Genomic DNA, 21,795 nt, shown 5'->3' with positions numbered 1-21,795 from the left:
GATTAGCACTTAATTGAAATTTTATTAAATTACAATTAGCGCTTAAAATATCAAATATAAATTGCTTTTAATGACCACTTAGAACATTTATCATTCGTTTTTTTTGTAGCGTTCATGCAGATAAATATGCATACATACATGTTTTACGACCGTCATCGTCATTTATTAGCCCTAACCGCCTGACCGATATTTGCCGTATCGTAATGAGGTTCACCAGATATGCGTACTTTTTGATATCTGACACCATTTGAGAACACAAAAATTAAGTAAATTTTGGTTAGACTAGAGCTGTATATCGATGACAATGCCCTCTAATTTCCATGAATTTATGCTTGAAGGTCGTCCTTAGCCTTAGCCAAATTGTACAATATAACTCGAAGAACTAACTTGCCAAACATGTTCTATACGGTGGCGTTAAACTTTCCATAAAAATTTACAACATCTCGATAAAGTCAACAGCACGTCGATAATTGGTCGATAATAAACCGATAAATATTCTATAACAATGTTTATCGACAATAAATTGATAATAAAGGTGAAAATAGGAACAGCCCGATATCTTTTTTATTCGTAAATACATTTTTTTGACCAATGACAAAACGATTTCAAAATTTTCCCGAAATTATTCCACTATGATACCAAAATAATTTCGAAATAATCCCGAGGAGATCTAGATACAGTCGTGCAAATAAGCTCAAAAAGTTTCCAACACATTCCCAAAATGATCCCCAAAAATCCGAAATAATCACGAAATGATCCCGGCATGACTCCAACATTATTCAACAAATTTTTGAAAATTATCCCGGAATGATCCGTTACCAGTCCAGAAATTATCTCAAAATGGTACCGGAAATAGTCCCAGCTTTCCCTCAACAATATACGTTCGGTACGCAGTATGATTTTCTCCTCTTAGGTATGAAAAATATCAATTATTCCCAGCTTTAAGTTTACATTATTTTTAATTTTAAGAGAGCGAGCGAAAGAATGCAAAATAACAGGTTTAAAAATCCTTTAACCATGATTCGCACCAAACGATATCACTGATAGTGAGGAATCATTTGAAAATTAAAATTTGGAAATAAAAAAATGGCCTAGCAGATTCGGTGTGGTTATATAAAACCGTTCCTGAGATGGTAGTGGTGCTAGTGTCTTAATGGTGCTTGTTATCGGAAGTACCGGATTTATTTTTATAATCAGGGTGCTTTGCACACTTGGTTGTACATGTATAAAGGACTCGAGATAGATATAGACTTCCATATATCAAATCATCAGTATCGAAAAAAAATTTGATTGAGCCATGTTCGCCCGTCCGTCCGTCCGTCCGTCTGCCCATTAACAAGATAACTTGAGTAAATTTTGAGGTATCTTGATTAAATTTGGTGTGTAGGTTCCTGGGCACTCATCTCAGATCGCTATGTAAAGTGAACGATATCGGACTATAACCACGACCACTTTTTCCATATCGAAAATTTCGAAAAATAGAAAAAATGCGATAATTCATTACAAAACACAGATAAAGCGATGAAACTTGGTAGGTGGGTTGAACTTATGACGCAGAATAGAAAATTAGTAAAATTTTGGACAATGGGCATGGCACCGCCCCCTTTTAACAGAAGGTAATTTAAAAGTATTGCAAGCTGTAATTTGGCAGTCGTTGAAAATTGAAATTTGGCACGTTACTCCTATTACTGTATGTGCGGTAAATAAAAATTAGCAAAATCGGATTAAGAACACGCCCACTTTTTAAAAAAAATTTTATGAAGTAAAATTTTAACAAAAAATTGACGGTAACTGGTTTCTGTGAAAATGGGCGAAATCGGTTCAAGCCACGCCCAGTTTTTATACACAGTCGACCGTCTGTCCTTCCGCTCGGCCTTTAACACGATAACTTGAGCAAAAATCGATATATCTTTACTAAAATTAGTTCACGTACTTATCTGAACTCACATTGTATTGGTAAAAAAATGGCAGAAATCCGACTATGACCACGCCCACTTTTTCGATTTCGAAAATTACGAAAAATGAAAAAAATGCGATAATTCTATACCAAATAATTATTGGATTAGTTTATTGACGCAAAATATAACTTTAGTAAAACCGTTCTAAAATTGGTGTGACACCTACCATATTATTTATTTATGTATTTGTAGAATAAAATGAAAAAGTTCTGCAGGGCGAAATCAAAAGTCCTTGGAATCTCGGCAGGAATACTTTTCGTGGTATTACATATATAAATAAATTATCGGTACCCGAAAGATTATCTTCTGGATCATCCTGGTCCACATTTTGGTCGATATCTCGAAAACGCCTTCACATATACAACCAAGGGCCACTCCCTTTTAATACCATCATTAATACCTTTAATTTGATATCCATGTCGGACAAACATATTATAGAGTCACCCCTGGTCCACCTTTATAGCGTTATCTCGAAAAGACGTCCACCTTAGAACTAAGGCCCACTCCCTTTTGAATAATCATCAATAAAATAAAAAACAATTTTTACTATTTGCCTTAAGAAATTTCCAATGGGACTCTTTAACTAATCTTCCACCTTATACTAATCGATTAAAGCTTATCAATCTTCCAACCCTTGCTAGTCGAAGGGAAATGCTTGGTGTAATATTTACGACAAAACTTTTAAATGGATCAATTTCGAGCCCATTCCTTCTGAATGAAGTGAACTTTTGCGTTTCCTCTCGGACATCGAGACACTTCAAACCTCTTCTGCTGAAACAAAAGTAGAACGAATTTCGAACAAAATGAACCTTTTCGGCGTTTATGCCAAGATCACTCAAACACGTTTGATATCTCGGACTCCCTTTTTTCTATAAAAAAGATTGTTCTCACCTCTCTGAATTAATGTATAATACGTTTGCTTCTGTTCTCTTTAAGTATTACGCTTGGCTGAGGAAATTTCTTCTGTAGCTGAGCAGTCTCAGATCGTGACGCTTGACAAACTGCTGCCCATCAAAGACTCGGCAAAATAAAAAAAAAAAAAGTTATTATATATATATATAAATCGATCGCGTGAACAGGATTAGCCTGGTTTCATTGGGCCACTTGAGGGCAGCGTGCTGCCACAACGTCCATTAAAAAAAAAAAAATAAAAAACTTTCATTTGATACCCATATCGCACAAACGCATTCTAGAGTCACCCCTGGAACTAAGGCCCACTCCCTTTTAGAATAATAATTAACACATTTCATCTGATTCTCTTATCGTACAAACAAATTCTAGAGTCACCTCTGGGCTACCTTTATTGGCGATATCTCGAAAAAGCGCCCACCTATAGACTAAGGTCCACTCCCTTTTAAAATAATCATTACCACCTTTCATTTGATTCCCATATCGTACAAACACATTCTCGAGTCATCCCTGGTCCACCTTTATGGCGCTATCTGGAAAAGGCGTCCATCTATAGAACTAAGGCCCACCACTCCCTTTTAAAATACTCACTAACACCTTTCATTTGATACCCATATCCTACAAACACATTCTCGAGTCACCCCTGGTCCACCTTTATGGCGATATCCCGAAATGCCGTCCACCTATAGAACCATGGCCTTTTAAAATACACTTTAATACCTTCTATTTGATACCCATGTCACTCAAACACATTCCAGGTTTACCCTAGGTTCATTTTCCTACATGGTGAGTTTCCTTATTTTGTCTCCAAAGCTCTCAGCTGAGTATGTAATGTTCGGTTACAACCGAACTTAGCCTTCCTTATTTGCTTATTTTATTGTGGACGTTGTGACAGCGAACTGCCCTCAAGTGGTCCAATGAAACCATGCCAAGTCGTTGTAAGGCAGTGTTTTGTTAACCGTCGAAATCTAAAACTGCTCAGCTACAGAGGAAACCTTTGCAGCTAAGTAAATTAAATGCCGTATTAGTAATTAATATACACAAATGTAAGAGATAGAATTAGTAAAAATTGAATTCAATATATTAGTGAATACAGTAAGTTACTATTAAGAGAGAAAAAAACAGATTTCTAATGGAAAACAAGTAAAGGTGTCTAAGTTCGGGTGTAACCGAACATTATATACTCAGCGTGAGTTTCAATTGTACATTTCATTTCAGATAAATAACTTTTCTACATAACACGTGGCGCGGCGCGTTTAAAAGAAAAATATCTTCCCATTTCCTCTTAGAGTAAAACTTGGTAAGTGAAATATCATTGATTCAAAAAAATTTTTTGCTAAGTTATAGCTTATTATTCTTCTAGCCTACGACCCTTTTAAACTTGTTTTATATCTAAGTTACCGTGATCTTTAATGGATCCCGTCCATTTTTACTAGAAAAATTTTCTGCTATAAGAAAAATTTGTGTACCCAATTTTGTTACGATATGAAAATTTTTCTTCGAATTATGGCTCCCGAGACATAGAAAATTGCTTAGTCATATAAGCGGTGGTGTCACGCCCATTTTTTAAAATTTGAAGTTTTCCTATTTATTGTTATAAATGCATTTGGAAAATGAAATACCATTGATATAAATCTCTTTTTTGCAAAAATATAGCTTACTTTATTTGTCCACGATCCTTTTAAAAATCTTTTATATAAAAGTGATTTCGTTAATTTTTCGTCAAAGCATTACTTAGAGTAAAGACAATCTCTCTGCTGGATTTTTTTACGATATGTCTAACGATTTTTGATGTATGAATTATAATATTTGTAAACTTGATTTTATCATAAGTGGGCGGTCCCACGCCCATTTAAAAAATTTTTTTCAAATTTTTATCCACACGTCAAATTTCAACATTCTAGGTGTATTATTTACTAAATAATCAGGTTTTTTGTGTTTTCAAAAATGTTATATATATAAAAAGTGGGCGGGGTTATCATCCGATTTTGCTCATTTTCAATACCAATCTATTGTGGGTCCATATAAGCTCGAGTGCCAAGACAGACGGACGGACTTGACTCAATCAAATTTTTTTTCGATACTGATGATTTTTATTTATATAAGTGTATATATATCTCGATTCCTTTATACCTGTACAACCAACCGTTATCCAATCAAAGTTAATATACACTGTGTGAAAGTACGCTGAGTATAAAAAAGCGATTCCGAAACATCAAAAGTGCTAGAGTGGGAGATGTAGTTCTGACACAAACAGAGGAAGTGCTCATTTAATTCAAAATTTGTTCTACAAAGTATTAGGAACATTTGAGTTTACTTCTCTCAACAGAAATGAGCTAGAGACCGAACGATTTAGAAATTTAATCATAAATGCAATTCCAAGCATTTCCCTTCTACTGGCGAGGGTGGGAAGATTAATAAGTTTCAGGCGATTAGTATAAGGTGGCAGATTATACGTCCCAATTAAAATCTCTTTTGTTTAGACCATCGCTTTACAAACGCCAAAATAGCTCTAGTCTTATTAACAGTTGCAGTAATATGAAGGTTGAATTTAAGCTTAGTGTACATATTAACACCAAGGTCTATAAAACTGTATACATATTCAAGATTATAATTGTTAATATAATATAGTTGATGGTGCACCAATTGAGCAATGTGTCCAGATCTGATTGTAAAAGAGACCTTTCCTCGCTAGAGCCATAGTATAAAAAAAATTTTACATCATCAGCGTACATAAAAATTTTAGAAAATTCTATTGTTGTAGAAATATCGTTTATAAACAGCAAGAACAGAATTGGGTAAAGATGACTGCCCTGCAAAGGTTCATCGGCATCGGCAATATTTCCCAAAACCTTCGGGAGTGTCCTTATCGCTACAACAACAGCAAGAACTGGAGAAACTGAAAAATAAACATATCTCACTGAAAGAGCCCTTTTAGTTTTGAAAATAGGTTGTTATCCGTTATATACCGTTATATACCGAATTGATTTGAAGATGTCCAGTTTTTTTTTTTTTTTTTTGAGATGTTCATATAAAATTACTCACTCGCTCAGCAAATGAATGCGGAGCAACAAATATTTGTACTTTTTCAAATCCGATATATTCTGTAGGCGGTGTGGTATATACGCATTAAAAATGATGCAAGTCAATAAAAGTATTTCGAAAATGTTTATACAGGAACGAAGTGTCTATAATTGCTAAATATATTCTCAGAATTAGATATTGGTTGTTAATAGGATTACGCTTTACCTTGTGCACTCGTTTAGTTCGTGCTGAAATAGAATTCATGCAAGGTACTCTCAGCAATGTTGTAAAACAAAGAGGATTACACGCTGCAGCTATCACTACATATGTACTTTGTACATACTTACATATGTATGCATGTCTGTTCTTTTTATGCCCACAGATCCTGTGTAAGCTTTGTCGTCGTTTGTGTTATCGCTAGCTTGGCAGGTGAGCAAACAATCGTTATGACAAACAAACGTTTTAGAAGCGTAGATTGTTGTTGGTTTTATGTGTTGGTTGGTAAAGCTGGCATGAGCTCGGTATGTAACCTGGATTTGTCAATTTCTATGAATGGTCGTTTTATGGCGGTGATACTATGTAATATTGGATGCTTCCAGCGAACACAATTTCTATTGATAAGTTGCAAACATGTTTCCTTCGGTTGAGTGACAGAAATTTGGTATCATGAACGGCCATTCGAGCCAATTGCCAAATAAATAATTTTTCTTAGATTTCTTCTTAATTAAGTATATTTTACACTTCACCGAAATGTTAAGAGGAAAAATTGTATTCAAAACAAACTCTATAAAACGTTAAAGAACTGCCAGATAGCCGAATAAACACGTTGAGTGGATGTAGCGAAAAAAGTGTCTGCTCAGTAACTTGACGCGAAATTCCCAACGTTCAGTGGATGAAAAATTCTCAACGGTGCGTTCAGAAAGTTATCACTCAACGTTTGATCAACAGTTGTGTTTGTTGCAAGGGCGCACTGGTTCCAAAGAGGATAAATCAAAAAAAGACGATCACTTACCATGTTTGCTTCGAACCCAAACTACTCGCTGATTTAGATTGGGGTTACTGACATTTCTTTTTATGGCTGTTCGCAAAAACACGGCGAAAACCACGGTTGCCACTTCGGACTCTGTTTGGTGCGCTGGTACCTTTTTGTAAATGTTGGTGCTTTTAGCTTTAGTAGCCACGATTTTGATATTTTTGTCTTTTTTCACTACTGCACAGATTCAAAAATCGTTCAATCATTTAATTGTAGCAGAACAAAGGCAATTCCGGCACATGAAGGAGTAATGTCGGATTTTCCAAAAAACAAATTTTGTAGATAGTTGATGAAAGAACGAACTTATCAGAATGAGAGTTCTAGTTTTGTTGGTTAGATATTTCGATCGATTAGCAAACAATTTCCGTTATACATTTTAGTCAATAGCTCGTAGATTAACGGACGCGACAATGTTAACTCAATTAACAACACTATATGACATTGAAAATATATTATTTTCGAGACATACCTCAAGCCTTAGGTCTAGTCTAGTATATTTGTATATTTCTGCATATTTGGATTTTCAAATACGCCCTCAAAATCCGGAGTTGGGGTCCAAAACCCTCTTTTAATAAGCGGAGACATCTACTGTCATATAAATTTCCATCTGTTTATTCTTCCATGTATTTTTACGTCATTGAAATGAGTAAACTTTTGTTCTTGTAACGATGCACAAATATAGGTTTTATTGAGAGAAATATAGGAGAAACAGTATAAAATAAAACCAAAATTTGAATTTTTGCATTTTGAGTAACCGTTTCCTTTACTATTTTGCTTGTAACTAATAGACAAATATTTTCACTGCATTCATACATTACATTCAAAAGAAAAATGCTAGGTAGTTTGACTGCTTCCTTTTGTTTGTGCATATGCAATCTTTGAATCCACAAACCTCAATTAATCTTTAAAACATTTATCCTAGACTAATCGCATATTTGGCAGAGCTGTTATGATTTTTGTGAAAAAAATTAGTAAAACTCTTGAAAAGTTGCCTTTAATTTTAACTTTTATTATTAACTTTAAAAAATTTTATTTTGCTTCTTTTAGCCTTTAATTTTTATCCATATAGCCTTTTTTCTGCAAAGAAGTTCTGGCAACACTACTCTAGTGTTTCGACATGCGGCGAAAATTAAAATGAAAAGTGGGAAGCAACTGTCAGAAACCCCAATCTCTTGTAGCGAGTGTTTGATATCAAACATACGAACTGACGTGTGCATATGCTCTTTGATTGGACAAAGCTAAGCAACAAGTATAATTACGCAAACTTTAAACAAGGGTTTCGCAAAATTCTACTGGGGATTCGAATGCTTAGCAAAGCAAAACATACAAAACAATTTAATTTTTGTTCCCATAATGGTAAATTCTTGCTTACCCACGTACTCGTATCTACAAAACTAACGCAAAAACTTAAGTTTTGCATACAGAAAATATAAATATGTGGAAAATTAAAGCAAGGACGGTAATATTTCTTAACAAACTGACTATCGACATAGGCCCCGTCTTTGTCGATGTCTTATGAGTAAAAAAAGTGTAGTTACGTACTTAAGAAATAATTGTGACGATATACGACAACATCAACGGTTAACAAGTAAGGACGGGACTGTCTTGGGCTGTGCCGAAGACTTCATACCTTTCATGAATGGGGCTGAACAATAATCTTATCCCACTCGTAATCTCCAAATAATAGCATGTATAAGATAGGAAATATATAGTGAACAGATGTACATACCTAAACGATTTTTAAGATAAATATAAAATAAAAAATAGGTAGGTACTTTGTGTGAGGATGCAAAGTTTCAGGTTTTTTGTGGTCTGCGTGTAAACACTATGACTACGAATCACGTATTTCAAAAATATATGACGCAAATGTAACTATTTGATGAAATTTGATGAATTTTGAAGCTTCTAGCCGTAAAAAAGGGGCAAAAATGACAGTTTATATGGGGTATATAATATATATACCACCGATCTCTATGATTTTTTCGGACATCAATATATGATATACACGTAAGCATTTGGTGAAATTTGAAGCTTATAGCCGTTAAAATGGGGTAGAAATTGCGAAAAGTTTCTTATCTGAACAATCGGTTGTATGAGATATATACTATATATTCAACCGATCTCTATGATTTTTTCAGACAACAATATATGCTATATACGTAAGCATTCGGTAAAATTTGAAGCTTATGTCTGTTAAAATGGGGCTGAAATTGCGAAAATATATATATATACTATATATATCACCATGTGTATATATACTATATATACCACCAACCTTTATGGTTTTTTCAGACAACAATATATGCTATATACGTAAGCATTCGGTGAAATTTGAAGCTTATGTCTGTTAAAATGGGGCTGAAATTGCGAAAATATATATATATACTATATATATCACCATGTGTATATATACTATATATACCACCAACCTTTATGGTTTTTTCAGACAACAATATATGCTATATACGTAAGCATTCGGTGAAATTTGAAGCTTATGTCTGTTAAAATGGGGCTGAAATTGCGAAAATATATATATATACTATATATATCACCATGTGTATATATACTATATATACCACCAACCTTTATGGTTTTTTCAGACAACAATATATGCTATATACGTAAGCATTCGGTGAAATTTGAAGCTTATGTCTGTTAAAATGGGGCTGAAATTGCGAAAATATATATATATACTATATATATCACCATGTGTATATATACTATATATACCACCAACCTTTATGGTTTTTTCAGACAACAATATATGCTATATACGTAAGCATTCGGTGAAATTTGAAGCTTATGTCTGTTAAAATGGGGCTGAAATTGCGAAAATATATATATATACTATATATATCACCATATGTATATATACTATATATACCACCAACCTTTATGGTTTTTTCAGACAACAATATATGCTATATACGTAAGCACTCGTTGAAATTTGAAGCCTCTAGCTCTTAAAATAGGGCAGTAATTACGAAAAGTTTCTTATCTGAACAATCGGTTGTGGGGGATATATACTATATATACGACCGATCTCATAAATTTTTTCAGACAACAATATGTGCAATATACGAAAGTATATGGTGAAGTTTGAATCTTCAATCTGTTAAATTGAGGAAGATATGACAAAAGTCCTCTTTTTCTGAAAAATCGGTTGTATGGAGGATATATGCTAAAGTGGTCCGATCCGGCCGGTTCCGACAAATGTCTAATCGGACACCCAAATACACCCGCTCACCAAATTTTATCAAGATAGCTCAAAAATTGAGGGACTAGCTTGCATACAAACAGACAGACGGACAGGCGGACATGGCTAAATCAACTCAGCGCTTCATCCTGATTATTTCGGTATACTTAATGGTGGGTCTATCTATTTTCCTTTGAGGACTTACAATTTTGGGTTTCGTGACGAAATTAATATACCATTTCATTTTCTTGAAAGGTATAAAAAGAAGTTCATTAAAATAAGTCCATTTGTTGTTAACACGATAAATGGAGTAAGTCTTGAGCTGTCTTATTGTCGGTTATCACATCATCTATCGAGCTACATATACTCATAGGAAAGTCGTAACGAAGACGGTTTGTTAACAAAAAAGTATCTAAAAAATGTTTGTGTTTCAGCAAAATCTATTGGGGTATTCACGTCAGCTCATTATCAAATTATGTGCTTACAAATAATTTTTGTACAGTATATTTTGTCTTTGTAAACTGTGTTGAAAATATAAACATATATGCAGATAATCTTATAAGCTGGGTAACGTGAACGCCCCTAATATGTATAAAAATGCATTTGTGTATGTTGGAATGCTCCAAATAATAATTTTTTATTGGGTACTTTCGATTTGATTAACAAGAACCCTGAATATTGAAAAATTATCAATTAACTAATATTTTAGCTAATAGAAATTTAGCTGGCTTACGAACTGAAGTTAGTTTAACAACCAAAGTTGAGTCTGATGCTGCTATTCTTCTTATCAACCCACAAATTTTTCACATGTAAGAAGGTGCTGGTTTTTGAATGTTTCGCTTAATACCCTCACCAAATACCTCATTCGACTAGACCGATTATGACGAAAATTTTTGTGTATGTCCAAGGGGGTTTGAAGATGCTTTAGATTCATAATTTGGTCCGGAAGTAGACCCAGGGCAGATCTATTCCGCAAACATTTCTTTATGGTGCGATATGCTTGAAATTCATACAGGGGTTTCTCTTTGACAATGATAATATTTGAGAAAGTTCTCCGACCTATTATAAATAAAATAGTCTATGACGCGATTCGCTTGAATTTTGGTATAGGGGCACTTCCGTCACTAGCTCCTTATTTGAGACAGTTTTCTCTACGGGAAGTGGGCTAGGGACCGACCTATTTCAAAAAATTTAATTTATGGTGCGTTCTGCTTGAAATTTTGTACAAGGGTAAAGATAATAATTGAAAATTTGGGCTAGGGCCGATCTATATATATCTCCTGTATGTGTGTTTATGCCTAAACCCACCCTAAACGACTGGACCGTTATCGATAAAACTTTTGTGTGGGTATTTAAGCAGATTTTCGAATGCTTTAAATTTACAATTCGGTTCGTTCTATTTCTTATGTTTCTGGGAATTGAGCCAGGAGCCGACCAATTCTAAAGAAAACAGTATATGGTGCGATATCATTAAAATTTGGTACATGGTTACTTCCTTGACTAGCTTAATATTTGAGAAACTTTTCTTTCCGGGAAGGGCACCTGGGACCAAACCCTTCGAAAAAAACAAATGTATGCAAGCGGACCAGTTACCGACCTTTTATAATAAAATGTATTAATGTTGCAGTTTGTTTGAGATTTGCCTAGCTTAATATTTGAGAAACTTTCATACCAGTAGAAGTAGACCAGTGCCCGACCTGTTGAAAAAAATTATGTTTATGGTGAGAAGTGCTTGAGATTTGGTGCAGAGATACACCATCACTTGAGAAGCTTTTATTTACAGAAATTGGACCATAGATCGATTTATTCCAAAAAGTCTTATTAATAGTGCTATTTGCTAAAACTTTATTACGAGGGTTCCTCTTTGACAAGCTTAATGTCTGGACTCCCCTCTTCTTTGCTAGTGGACCAGTGTCCGAACAAATTGTGCGCTATTTACATTAAATTTATTATTTAGGCAGCCCTTCGAATAATTTAATCTTGATTATAAAAGCTAATGCCAATCCTGGTGGTAAATGTATAACTCAAGATCGTAGACATATTTCAGTTCCGTAAGCTAACCCAGCTAGATATAAACTCGAAAGTTGATCCTAAGGGGCTGCAAATAACTAATATAGTAGCAAGGCAAAGCGGAGTTGTTATTGTTGAAAGCGAAAATGACCATGAGCGTGACAAAATAAAAAATGCCATTGAGAACAATCTGGGAAATAACTATGAGGTTAAGATTCCCAAAAAAGTGAAACCAGCAGTCATGGTGACTGGTATAAATTTTAAATATAGCGACGAGGAACTGGTGCAAAGAATTAAACGACAAAACATTTGTTTAAGTGAAACGGACATCAAAATTGTTAAGCAATATGAAGTGAAAAAGAACGCGAAAAACTATTATAATGCTGTGATAGAAATGAATGTTGAAGCGTTCACAAATGTACTAGCTGGAGAGAGGCTTAATGTAGGTTGGGAACGTTGCCGAGTATATGATGCAGTGCAGGTATTGTGTTGTTTTAAATGCAAAGGCTTCAATCACAAAGCGGCTGACTGCAAGGAAAAGGAAGTATGCACAAAATGCTTGGGTGAGCATAAACATACACAATGCATAAAGGATGCAGTAAACAAGTGCATTAACTGCATACGAGCAAACAAGGAGCTGAATCTAGGACTTGACGAAAACCATGATACTCTGGATAGAACTTGTCCCGTATACCAACAAAAGCTAGATGCAAGGAAAAGGAAAGTTGTTTATTAGCAACCAAAGAAAATCCTTACAGCAGCGCAAAAGTCAAAATATTATTTAAATCGAGATAGCAATATATACAACTTGGAATGCATTTATCTTAATATTAGTAGTATCATAGCGAATAAAATCGAGCTGGAACGTCTTATTGAAATAAGAAGACCAAGTATTGTGTTATGTACGGAAACGTGTACAACAGAACATATCTTGGATTCTGAACTTAGTATTCCGACATACAAATGCATTCGTTGCGACTCTCAAAGTAGGCACACTGGCGGTGTTGTCATGTATGTGAATGAAAATATACAATTTAGCATAGTTTGTAATAAAGCTATCAACATGAATGTGTGGTGCATTATTGTAAAAATAAACAAATGCGCGTTAAAATGGAAAATCGGTGTACTATATCACTCACCAAGTAGCAGTGACTCCACCTTTATTACTTATCTAAATGAAATCATCACTGAACATATCAAGGAGGCGGATAATAATTTAATAATTGGTGATTTTAATATCAATGTAAATGTATCGTCAACATACTCAAACCAGCTAACAAGTTTATTTGCACAAATGGCAATGATACAAAGGATAAACTTCGACACAAGGATAACAGAGTACTCGTCTACAAGAATTGATTTGCTATTCAGTAACAATGATAAAGTTAAAGCAGTAAATATAGGTGAACATCGCATTTCTGACCATGAGACAATCCACTTCGAAGTGCCAACAACAAAGCTTTGTAAAATGAGAAGGTATGCTACTGTTACATGTTGGGAGTACTATAGTGCTGAAAATCTTTTAACTTTGCTACGAACATGCGATTTCAGCTTTATGTCAATTTCCGGAGTAGAAACTAAAACTAAAGCCCTAAACGAAGTTGTAACTGTGGCTATGCAAGCACTGACTTATATAAAGAGGACCCAAATACAGATAAGAAATAAGTGGTACGACCGAGAATTAACAAACCTGCATAAAAGAAAAATAGAATCTTATAAAACTGCTCGAAATACTGGATTTTGGGACGAATATAACGTCATTAAAAAAATATATAAAAGAACCATAATTTATAAAAAAAAGAAATACATGGAAGATAGAGTAAATCATAACAATGGCGATATGAAACGTATGTGGAAGTGTCTAAAAGACCTCGTCGAGCTTAATGATGTTAAAAAACATATCACTAAAATTGTAATTAACGGTGAATGCCTGGAAAATGAATATGATATAGCTAATGCCCTAAATAACTTTTTTATACAAAGTATTGTTGAAATTAATGATAGCATCGAAGAAATTGTAAATGGGGATGAAATAAGCGCAAATCATAGTAATCCATTTGAAACATTTAAATTTACTGACATTGTAGTGGACGATATTATTATTATCACAAAATCACTTAAAAACAAATATGGCGGCGACAAGCTTTTATCGGAGGGTGTCGTTAAAGATGCCATGACATATACTGCTAATTTCTACAAAGACATAATTAACGAATCCTTAAACAGCGGTATTGTACCTAGTTACTGGAAAATTTCAACAATAATACCTGTTGAAAAAGTAAAAAATACAATGAAACCTGAGGAACTACGTCCAATTAACACGTTACCTACAGATGAAAAAATTATGGAGACAGTGGTGAAGGATCAACTTGTGGCATACTTAGAGAAGCACAATGTGATTATCCCAGAACAATCGGGATTCAGGAAGAGCCATTCTTGTGAAACAGCGTTGAATATGGTAATTGCAGATTGGAAAGAAGACATGGCGGACAAAAAATTTACGGTGTCTGTCTTCTTGGATTTAAAACGGGCTTTTGAAACTGTCGATAGATCTGAGCTATTGGACGTTATGTTTAAAATTGGTATAAGAGGAAAGGCTTTGGAATGGTTCCGGAGTTATTTGGGTGACAGAAAACAGAGAACGATAATTGGAAAGGAGGTTTCATCAGTGGTGGATGTTAACATTGGTTTACCACAAGGCTCGGTCTTGGCGCCAATATTGTTTACATTGTATATCAATGATATCAAAAGATGCTTAAAATATTGTAAAATACGTCTATTTGCGGATGATGCATTGCTTATCATAAGTGAAAAATATGCAGAATGTGCCATGCTGAAAGTACAAGAAGACCTGGACTCGCTATACAAATGGTTATGCCTTAGAAAACTGAAATTAAATGTCGAAAAAACTAAGTTCATGATATTTTGTAAAAACACCAATATCATAAGTAACAATAGTTTAAATAATATTACGCTGAAGGTAAAAAACATGGAAATCCAAAGAGTAGACAAAATTAAGTATTTAGGAGTTTTGATTGATGATAATCTAAATTTTGGAGAGCATGTAACTTATCTGGAAAGGAAAATTGCACAGAAAATAGGCTTCATGTATAGAACATGTAAACATATCAGTCAAAGTCATAAAATATTGGTATATCGTTCAATTATTGAACCACACTTTATTTATTGTCCTACTATTCTGCTATTAAGTAATGATATATATATTAAGAAACTTCAAATACAGCAAAACAAGGCAATGCGATTTATTTTAAAATGTCCTCCAAGAACGCCAAAAATTGTAATGCTCAATAGATTAAACTGGCTTAGTATTAAACAGTCAGTTAGTTATTTCACATTGAAATTTATACACCAACTTAGGTTAGGAATGTTACCGAATTACCTGAGTAGTAAAATACATTATAATCACGAAATCCACAATTATGGAACAAGAAATTGCAATAATATAAGACTGCCTAGAATAAGAACTGAGTTCGCCAAAAGGTCTCTTGAATATTTAGGGTATAAAATGTATAATGAGTTACCTTCTGATTTGAAAGACTGTGAAAATATTAGTAAGTTCAAAGAAAAATTGTTTTTATATTGTACGTCACTAAATGTGACATGAGTAGTTATGTTTAATTTCTTATTTTAACCTAAACTAGGTCTTAAAGACCGTAATAATAAATAAATAAATAAATAAATAAATAAAAATGTGAACCAGGGTAGCCCCAGAATGTGTGCTTTCACAATATGAGTAGCAAGTTGGTTGTGTAAGTGAGGGTTTTAACAAGGGTGGGGGTTAATAAGAAGAAGACGGGAGAAAGGAGAATACTACAAAAAGCTTTAAGTAGAAAACCAAAAAAATTAAATAAGATATGAGTGGAATTGGAGAAGGGGAGAAAGAGAACGGGAAATAAAAGAGAGAGACAGAGTGAAGCCCCCATTACTGATACTTAGCATAGACTTGACTTGACTTGGCGTAAACTTGGCAACTTAGCCACGATTATACTCCACTTGGCGCATAAAATCTGGCATCATAATCAGCGTTGAAATTTATTTTTAAATAGATGTCAATTTGTATGACAAAATGTCAAAATGAAATGGAAACAAACAAATGGCATCTCAAAATGTAAACGTCACTTAGAACTTACATGGAAAATCAAAATTCAACAGACTTCTAAGTCAAGTTAAGTTTTGAGTAATCAGTAACATGCAATGTTCATTTAACAGAACTGTAAGTGACAGTTCGCAAGCCAAGTCAAGTCTATGCTAAGTATCAGTAATGGAGCCTTGAGAGAAAGGAAATAAATCGGGAGTAGGAAATGGAGATAAGAAAAAGAAGAAATAGAAAATACAGAAAACAAGAGAAGGGAGAAAGATAGAGAAAATTAGAGAGAGGGTCTGAGGAAAGAAAGTGGGGGTAGAGGAGAGGGAAATCGAGAAAGTGAATGAGAGAAGATACGGATTAAAGACACGAATCAGACATGAAAAGAAGTGGTAAAATGGTACAAACATTTTTTTTTGACAGAAGCTACAATATGGCAAACGCATCTGCCTAACAGATTGAGACGTCAGTCGTCGATTCAGCGAGTGTTGCACCCTACACTGCCAACTCATCGGCTTTTTCGTTACCTTCTATCCCTTTATGACCGGGAACTCGGTATAGATGTATGGTCCGGCCAGAACGAAGTTTTTCCCAATACTTCTTTGCATAATTCCAGAACTGAGAGATTATTGCCTTAATCGCCGCTTGACTATCAATATACAAATATTGAGGCGACTGCAGCTTATGTACGTTTCCTCCAAAATTTCTGCTGCTTTCTGCACGTCTCACATTTCCGCCTGAGAAACGCTACAGTAATCTGACAGCCTGAAGGATGTGGATTTATATGGATCGACATAGTGATCAGCAGATCCGACCCTCTTCATTAATTTGGAACCATCCGTATACACGTGTGTAATATGTTCTGACATTTCTGCACACTGGCACCATCTCTCCGGCTAATTTATGGTCCAAATTTATTTTCCAAAGCTCAGGCCTAATTGCATAATATTACTATATCCATATGACCTGCACTCAAGCTGCCCCTAAGCCTTAATTCTTGTTGAAGTTGCTAACGCGGTATTTTTGTCCATTAGGTGTGCAGGCGGTATGCGTAGAATGGCATGTAATGGTGCTGTCAGGGAAGTTTTATCTATCTTCTATTATCTCTCTTTATCTTATATAAAACAAGTAAGAAAGGCTAAGCTCGGGTGCAACCGAACATTACATACTCAGCTGAGAGCTTTGGAGACAAAATAAAGGAAAATAACCCTGTAGGAAAATGAACCTAGGGTAACCCTGGAATGAGTTTGTATGACATGGGTATTTAATGGAAGGTATTAGAGAGTATTTTAAAAGAGAGTGGGCCATAGTTCTGCAGGTGGACGGCTTTTTGAGATATCGCCATAAAGGTGGCCCAGAGGTCACTCTAGAATGTGTTTGTGCGATATGGGTATCAAATGAAAGGTGTTAATGAGTATTTTAAAAGGGAGTGGGCCTTAGTTCTGCAGGTGGACGCTTTTTCAAGATATCGCCATAAAGGTGAACCACGGGTGACTCTAGAATGTGCTTATACGACAGGGGTATCAAATGAAAGGTGTGTTTACGCGGTGTAGGCTGTCATCCGTCCCATTTTATACGTAGCTCTATGAATTTATATATTTAACCCGTACTCGGTATTATATTCGATTATTGAATTGTATCGTATCGAACATCTATGAATTTATATATAACCCGTATCTTGCATTGTATTCGATTATTGACTTATATTTTTTATATTGAATTACCCACAAAATCAATGAATTGTATTTACCCTTAAATTCCCTATTGGGTCTCCTCATGGACGTGTGGCAGCCTCCACCGCGAAAATCCACCAAATTTAATTCGCCGCAAATGCAGGATGGCGATCTGGCATGATCGCCATCTGTCAGAAAACCACCACCTGTGGTTATCAGAATTATTATTATTGTCATTGTCATCTGAAAAAGTTCACACGCTTTTGTAAAAATTTCCTTGTTTTTTATGCAAAACAATACCTTTGATTATTATATATATTTTGCGATCATACGAAGTAACAAGTTTCATACGGTTTCATTGGCATTTTTCTCGATATTGCTTTGTGATATTGCGGTCCTGTACCTATTGTTATTACATCTCAAAAAGCAGTAATTAATCACTAATAAATAAGTGTGTGATATTGAAACGAGTGTTTTCTTCGAGCTGCAATTTTAAACGGATACAAAATTCTTTGACTACCTAAGCCCCATACGCAGAGAATAATACGCCGGGATCATCATCTGCTCAAGTTTCTGATCACTGGAAGGGCGGACAGTGGACAAGGCTGCGTATCATATCCTTTTATCGGCTATCAGGTGTATTTTGCCACACAACTCGGTGCTCACCCGCATACGTATTGATACTTTACATTGCCATAATCTCCATCGTGTACACAATACCAGGTAATTTGCTTCATAATATACGACGGTAAGTCCCTCATATAGTGAAGTAAGAAACGATAGCCTGCTTGCAGCAGTAACGCTTAGCGCACTACCTCCTAAAGCCCATTCTCACCCAGCAGTGGAGAGAGAACACCCCAACTAACCCCACAACGACGATCAGTAGGCTGACTGATTATCTAATGGTCCTTCGTCGCCATTGACGAACCCAGCCCCTTGTACATTAATATACATTTATTAAAACGTTCCCTCCCGTACATTTTGGTGGATCCCGACCACATAAAATTTTCCCGCCAAAAATGCATTTTTCCCGCCATAAAATATATATGTATATTCCCACCACCATATATATACGTACGTAAAAGCGGTGCATTACAAGCCGGCAAATCCCACTCATACTTTATCCCTTGCGGTATAATTTAAATACATATCCCCACTTTTACATTGTTAGCGACAGCCAGCAAAAAATTCAGCCACATTCACATTGTTTGATATACCCAGCAGCAAATTCTGCAGGTCATTCCAACTGGTCCCAGACTACTCCCAATTGAGTCTAATTGGTCCCAGCCTACTATACTATCGACAAATAATAAAACTTATCCCTTTGGTTTTCCCTCATAAATAAACACCAGGCAGTCCCAAAAAATAACCAAAATAGCTAAAATAAAATTAAGCAAGTCCCTGTTCAGAATGGCTACCGTGGTCGAAAATAAATTTATATCCGAAACGGATCTCTTTACTGATTACTGCGCTCGGTTCGGCACAACCCAGATCGAAGATAACACCGAGGCATCCCTAAAAATAAAAGATAAAAATATCGGTGTGTTCTGGGAAAGGGTACAGGGCGCATATGACGCCGTCGTAGAGTCAGATGACAACGACCTTCCCGAAGACTTTAAGGCCTCAGCCTTCAATAAATACCGCGCCTGTCTTATAGCGTATGAAGACACAAAGGCAAGAATAGGCAATCAGCTCCAGCTAAGGGTACTAAGCAATCCCGTCCCCGCTACAATGACCACTCCCCAAGAAAATTCCGGGATGCACCTCAAAGTACCCGGTTGTGACACCGAAGTATTTTACGGGAGTTATGATCAATGGCCGTCCTTCCGTGACATGTTCACGGCGGTCTATATCAACCACCCCAAACTCTCGAGCGCCCAAAAACTGTACCACCTCAGGTACAAAACCCAAGGAAAAGCCGGCCAGATAGTAAAGCAATTCCCACTTAGCGATGACAACTTTGCTCTGGCTTGGGAAGCTCTAAAATCCCGCTACGAAAATAAAAGAGTCCTGGTCGACAATCAAATAAAAGTCCTAATGAACCTCAAGCCCATTCCGACTGAAAACAGCGAAGACATTCAGCGACTGCAATCTTCCGTTAATAACTGTCTCCAGATATTAGCAACTCAACAAGTCTCGACAGACAGTTGGGACCCCATATTAATATATCTGGTAACCTCAAAACTGCCGGAAAATACAGTTGCGCTTTGGGAGCAATCTTTAAGCTCCAGAAGAGACCTACCGAACTGGTCCCAAATGGATCAGTTTTTGACTACTCGCTACGAGATAGTGGAAAGGGTGGATCAATGGCGACCAGCCAAATCCCGATACAATCCACCCTCCACCAATTTCTCAAAGCCTCCCTCAAGTCAAAACAATCCCCAGTTCAGGCAGGCTCAAACCCCTAACCAAAACCGCAACCCCCCGCAGAACAACAACTACTCTCAAACTCGCACAAATGCTCATGTGACCGAGCATCAAAAAGTATACACCTGCAGAAAGTGCAAGCAGAACTCCCACACGCTACAAAGCTGCTTGCATTATAAAAAGCTGGCAATCCCTGAACGGAAAAAATTCGTGAGAGAAAGCAATCTCTGCGAAAACTGCCTGTCACAAACCCACCTCGTAAAAGATTGCACAAGTACAAGAACGTGTCTCTACTGCCAAGGTCGCCACAACTCCACCCTCCACGATACAGGAGTATCACACCAAACCAATGGCCCTCGAAGAGCGGCAGCCCAAGTGGCAACTAGTCAGGACGTTACCAGCCTAGACTCCAACGAGGAACTCCCAACCACCTCAAACGCTGCCCGCATCCAATCTTTGCATACAGAAAACGATAGCAAGATTATTCTCCCCACAGCGATAGTGTCCATAGAACACCGAGGGGACTGCTTCAGGCTCAGAGCCTTAGTGGATCAAGGGTCAGAACGTAGCTTCATCTCGTCGAAAGCTCAAATGAAGCTAGGCCTCCCATATACCCACTCCCTATTTGAAATATCGGGAATGGGAGGCGGAGTAGTACAAACCTCCAACAAGCTATGCTCACTGACCCTAGTCTCAAATGATCACAAGGTGAAAATAAAGGCCCAGGCAATAGTGTTACCTCGGCTCACTAGACAACTCCCAACACTCCGGCTAAATAATGACCAAATGCGTAAATGGTCCCATCTCAAGCTAGCAGACCAGAACACTCATAACCCCTCCCAAATTGATCTGGTATTAGGCAGTGATCTTATCCCTCAAATCATGCTAAATGGCATAGAAAAGATCTCGCCCACACTGCTAGCACAAAACACGATATTTGGCTGGATAATAAGTGGCCAAACCCCCGAAAAGGTCGGATCACACTCCTCTCAAGCGTGGGAAGTGACGAATGTCCAGCTGAATGAACAGCTAAGGCAATTCTGGGAAATCGAAGGAATACCCAGAACGCGAGTGGAAACCCCAGAAGATAAAATGTGCGAAGACTTTTATCAAAGCACAACCACTCGCAAGGAGGACGGTCGATATATGGTTCGGCTCCCGTTTAAATCAACATTCCCGAACGATATCGACCTAGGTCAATCCCGTACTGCAGCCCTACGACAGTTCCACGGCATGGAACGTTCCCTCTCAAAAAAGGGCGATCTCAAGCAGCAATACGACCAGGTACTCGAGGAATATCTGTCCCTAGGCCACATGGAAGAATGCAGTCCCAATGAAATAAAATCCCTGGGTAAATACTGCTCATTCTATCTCCCTCACCATGCAGTCGTAAGGCCAGATAAAAAGACAACAAAAGTCAGAGTTGTGTTCAACGCCTCCAAAAAGTCGGGTTCCGGTCACTCCCTCAACGATGTTTTATGTACCGGACCAACCCTCCAACCCGATCTCCGACTTATGTT

Source organism: Eurosta solidaginis, unplaced genomic scaffold (genome assembly GCF_040869045.1).
Source record: "Eurosta solidaginis isolate ZX-2024a unplaced genomic scaffold, ASM4086904v1 ctg00001046.1, whole genome shotgun sequence".
Classification (NCBI taxonomy): Eukaryota; Metazoa; Arthropoda; class Insecta; order Diptera; family Tephritidae; genus Eurosta; species Eurosta solidaginis.
The sequence above is the reverse complement of the archived record's forward strand: the minus strand, read 5'-3'. Positions refer to the sequence as shown.